Source organism: Triticum dicoccoides, chromosome 1A, assembly GCF_002162155.2.
Source record: "Triticum dicoccoides isolate Atlit2015 ecotype Zavitan chromosome 1A, WEW_v2.0, whole genome shotgun sequence".
In the NCBI taxonomy this organism is placed as follows: Eukaryota; Viridiplantae; Streptophyta; class Magnoliopsida; order Poales; family Poaceae; genus Triticum; species Triticum dicoccoides.
In genome coordinates this window covers 123,621,155-123,626,902 of record NC_041380.1, presented here as the reverse complement: position 1 = coordinate 123,626,902, position 5,748 = coordinate 123,621,155, and positions in this window count along the sequence as shown.

Here is a 5,748-nt window from a genome sequence, read left to right as displayed (position 1 = left end):
GGAAGTATCCGTGTGTTTCGGGTGTCATCCATTTTTGGTCTGGAGCAGGTTGGTATTGGTGTTGGTGCATTTGAGGTGTGACCCATTGAGGGGGTGGTGCAACGCGTACAGGCTTTGGATTGTGTACTTGCTACTGGGAACTTCTAAGCTTCTTCATGCGTCTCTCGTCTTGCTGACATAAAAGAAAAAAATGTCTATTAGCACACAAGTTATATCTGCATATACCTTTGTAACTGAACTTAGCATTATTCACAGCCTGAACTTCTCTATATAAAAGTGGTGAGAGCCATCACACTATGCACTGAGCTGAGCATCTGCCAATGCCTTTGTACCTGAACTGAGCACTCTTCATAGAATGAACTTCACATCATGTTTTTTAATTCTACAATATTTGATTACTTATATGTACCTGAACTGAGCACTCTCCACAACCTGAACTTCTTGTTTTGCAAAGGGGAAATACTGTCTACAGTTAAAAAACCTGAACCTTCATGAGTTTTTGAATGGTTGGACTGCTAGTGCATACCAACCTGACCTTCATGTCATATCACATGCATGTTCTATTTTCCTTTTTTTGCACAGAACCAGACACATACCAACCTGAACTCTAGCACACTTACTAGTTGAACTTCACATGGCTTTTTTTGCACATGTGAATGTGAATGCAGGCAGATTATATAGTGTTTGTAGCCTGGACTGAGGCTCACATACTACCTGAACTTCACATGCCTGTAAGCAGGCAGGCAGATTTTACAATACTGTTTTGTAGCCTGGACTGAGGCTCATACACTACCAGAACTTCACAATGGTTGTAAGCAGGCAGGCAGATTTTAAAAAAGTTGTTGTAGACTGGATAGCTCACACACCACCTGAACTTCACATAGCTGTAAGCAAATAACAAACCGAAGGAAGGTAGAAGTTCAACCATACCCTGGCTAGAAGGTCGGCCAACCTTTTTCCAGCAGCTGATAGGCCACCTTGAGAACAATTCGTCGTGGAGGTATGAGAGGAATTCGATGGCAATCCATGTCTTGCAGGGGGCGCGAAGTTCATCTGCACGAAGCAAGAAGGTCAGAGAAGGCAAGATTGAGGAAGAAGGCAAGATCAGGTAGGAAATTCATATACCGTTCTTAGATTTGAAGGCGCCGCCGATGCGGCCTCCACCACCGAGATGCTTCCTTGGGTGCGCTGTTCGCCGTAGGTTGCGCCTTGGCCGTCACGAGCACTGCCAAGCCGTCTGGCGGCGACGATGGACCGAGGATGAGGCTTCCGGAAGTCCATGGCGGCCGTTCATCACAGAAATCCGGCGGCTTCGCCGGCTCCGCCGGCTCCAGGCGATGCGGGCTCCCTCGCGCCGGCGTCCACCGTCGCTCGCTCGCCCGCGCCGACGGTCGGGCAAGAGGTGGAGTCAGAGGGGCAGAGCTCGATCCAGTCGGCCAGGATCTAGAGAGGGAAGGGAGGCGCTACATCCGGCGGATTTTCGGCGGCGAATCACGGCGGAGATCGAGGGGAGGAGCGGCAAGGAGGGGGTTGGGGAGGGGCGGCTCGATCGAGATCGGGGGTCCAGGTGGGATTCTGTCGGGATCAGGGTCCAGGTGGGATTCTGTCGGGCTGGGCCGGCAGTCCAGGGAAGTTCGGGAACCTGTCTTCAGGCTCTATATAGGGCTGCTGTGATCCAAATAGTTATTCTAATCCTGGGATTAGAATAGTGCCACTATATATATACATCATTATCAGTACATCCTGCGCATGTGAGTTAGGATGCACTTGATCCCAGAAAGGTATCTATCCTTCAAACCAGAGGAGTGCTTCAAACTAACAACAGTACATAATATCCAACAAAAGAGGGCTGTGCTATAACAGCAGAATACATGGCTCAGTCTACATATCAGTACGAATCAAGTTGTGCATATTTCTGTTGTCATGAACCACATTGCCGCATGTCGGGTTTGCAAAAGCCATCCATCGCATGGAAGCTTGATGCCTTTCACACACTGAAGATTATCTGGCAACAAGCTGTGTCGACAAATCTCTGGATATGGTGATTCATGAAACCCATGGTATGATGTGTAAACACAGTCCCCCCTGGCGAATGGAAGTTGCATAGCACGACAACCATCGTAGGTGATATGATCGATGATTAGTTGGATGATCAGATAATTGAGCCCGAGGAACATGGAGTGGTTGGCGAGGCTGTAAACCCGCCTCCAGTTGAATACGCCTGGCCCAACGGAGCTATAACCTTTCTCGAACACGAAGCAGCCATAGTCATCAATGTCACGAACGCCCCAGGCATTGTACCGCATGTGGTTTGATGAAATGGTTTGGTCAATTTGGTACATGCAAATGAGCATCAAATGACCACCGTCAGCTGAACGAGCGATAAACCACCACCCATCGGCTGGTATGATTTCAGGTCCTGGAATCATGAAGGCCAGCGCATTTGCATCTGCTGCAACAATTCAAATTGGAGAACAAAAGGACAAAAATAAACAATCATGTTCAGAGTATGTGTGGAATTAAGATTATTATAACAGTGACACATATCATAGACAGAGAATTGCAATGCCGTGGTCATAATCATACCCCAAGTTAAAAAAAATAAGCTAATGGCTTTCATATTCTAGCAATATATCATGGTTCAAACATCATGTAACAATGAGAGGAAAACAGATATGACAGGGCCTACTCATATTCTACCATAGCACTTACTATAGTTATCATATCAACTCTAAGCAATAACATGCGTTGTTATAAAAATCCTGGAAATGAGAGTAACATATAGAAATCATGAGGTTATACTCATAATATCTATTCTAACAATCATTAGATACCAAGTTCTCATATCAACTCTAACAATAACATGTGCGGTCATAAATATCTAGGAAATGAGAGGAACATATAGCAATGATGTGGTTATAGACATACTATATATTCTAAATTTGTAACAATGAACAGGCAGTCGTATTCTTAAGGTAAAGATGAGATGAGATAGAACAATTATACGATGATAGATTCCACCAGTATAGACAGCCAATCTGTGCGCCGACCGCATAAACGATGCCATCGTGCACTATAGCATCAGACAGAAGTGTTGGGTAAAGAGGATCGACGATGAGCCATAACCATGTATGGCGATCGGATTCCAGATAGACTAATCCCATGTTGAACACGACAATGAGCTTGTAATCCATGTAGTCTTCTGATGGTGTGGGCACTTCGCAGATTAAAACCTTCAGCAAACAGAGGTCGAGCCAAAAGCTCGACGCGTCTCGTGCGTAGTAGGCATGAGTGTCAGGCGGGCCGCGAGGCTCGATGGCTGCGGTATCCAAAGATGGAAGGGTGATCTCTCGCCGGGTGTAGATATCCACGAGATGCCACAGACTACCGGATTGGTGGATGAGGACGATCCAGTTGGCCTTCATGCCCGCCCAGTAGTGGCTGCGCATGAAGGACAGGTGGATGGGTAGTGGTAGCATGTCGAGGGGCACCACGACAACCTCTGTAGGATCGTCAAGTCGGTGTCTGGGCCACCTGCGAGGATCGGCCATCAGTAAGCAGGGTGTCTTGAAAAGAGTCGACCGGTTGCAGACGAGTAGACGGTACAAAGACACCAAGCATGTGGCCAGACGGACGGTGCTGAGTAGGTCCACATGATTACAGATCTGCTCCAAGAGAACATCAGGGAGGGAATTCCAATCGCTGCTCTGCGTGTCAGTCGGTTCTGCCATTGGGGTTTTCCGTGCTTGTGAGCCAGTGGGGAAGTGGATTCGGGCGGGCGAGTGAAGAAGCTTCTCCTTGGGTGGCCGAGCAGTGAGCTGGGGGATATGGTACGCGCGAGCTACCAAGGAAGATAGCGCGGGCGAGCGAGCAGTGAGCGGGGGGAATGGTGTGTGGCCGACGATGGGGAAGAGAGGAGGAAGAAGAAGAGAGGAGGAAGAAGAGTGGAAGACGGGGAAGAAAGTGCATTAAGGGGCTGTTTAGTTTGTGACTAACTTTGCCAAAGATTGCCACACCTAAGGTTAGACAAGTTTGACCAACTTAGGTGAGTGTTTGGTTCAAGCCACACCTTAGGCAAGCCACACTTGTGCCCCACATGGCATACACACAAAAAGTGTGGCAAGATTCCCTTAGGCTTGCCAACTTGTGGCTCTCATTTTGATGAACTAACCTTAGGCAAGTTTGGCAAAAATGTGTGGCAAAGTGTGGCAATGCTAGTCCTAGAACCAAACAGCTCCTAAATCTCAATTCTACTACTACTACTACTACTACTACTACTACTACTACTACTACTACTACTACTACTACCAAGATATACCATCCTTTGGAGTGTAAATAGTTACACCGATGACATATTGGGTCTACCACAAGAGGGCCCATATGTCAGTTAATGGAGGACAGAAGCGTGCTCTACTGGCAAACATGATGGCAGTACTAGGTAAGGCTGATTTAGTAACACCAACACGCTAGTTCAGCTTATTAATTAAGTGTCCCATCTGCTGCAGCGTGTATTGTCACTTCACTGTGAAGACTAGTTGAATAGTTCTCTCTGACCGAGATGGGGAATAATGGATCGCGAAGACTTCCTTTCTACATTATCCCTATGCCTCTACGCTCACTTCACTCATTTTGCTCCGTATGTAGTCACTTGTTGAAATATCTAGAAAGAAAAATACTCCATATTTGAGAACAGAGGGAGGATTTTACTTTGTATTTGGGAACAGAGGGAGTATCACCGTATGGAGGGAACAGAGGAAGCTTGAAATATGAACATGTCAATGGGAGGGAGTAAGCCCCATGCATGCATGCAACATGCAACACTCACATGTACACATGGATGCACACAACACTCACGCACCCATGCAGCACACATCACATGACACAATACACACGCTCACGCTCAAGTGCTCAACCTACTCCCTACGTCCGTGAAAGACTGTACATTTAGAGATTTACACATTGACCAGGGCATAATTAACGCCCAAAAGTAGCGGACTTACGTGTGCATGCGACCATTGAGAGAAGAAGATTAAATGAAGGTCGTTGCATGCTGTAATTAAGGATAGACATGTAGCCTATACCTAGAGCACAAGTTGGTGCATTAGTCAATCAATATCGATTTAGATTAAAGGCTAAATGCATTGGAAGTGTAGATGTACTACACTCTTTGTTTTTAGCTGATTTCTTTGCTCTGCCAACTGACAGGTGGGACCCAGAAACCAGGTGACAATTTAACCAGTCAACAAAGTGCCACGTCGACTATGTGGCCGGTCAATAGGGTGCAATATGGTGCTCTACGATGAGCTAGTGATCGTATAATCACCGCAAAACTATATATAGTGACCGTAAAGAGCATATTGTTACATACGTTGACCGCCAGTGTATTTTTCTCGTTTCAAATTAAGCCATATTAACCGGAAAGTACACAGTATGGACTAGTACTAGTACTGCTTTGATGTGTCCCGTCAACTCGCCAAACGAGGAGAAGCTTGCTTACTACGCCTCTCCCTCGCCCATGCGCGCGGTGGTTCGCAGGACGAGGAAAGGGTTTTGACTACAAAGTTCTCTCCCTCTCCCTCTCCCTTGCACTCGCCCTCGCGGTGGACGTGCAACAGTTCAATTGGTGTCAGATTGCCAGAAGCATAATGTGTAATGTAGTATCATCATTGTTAAACCTTCCGAAGAGGCGAAGAGCCAAGTGCAAGGTTCACACGAGTACGAACTGTTGAACCTCCCAAAGAGGCAAAG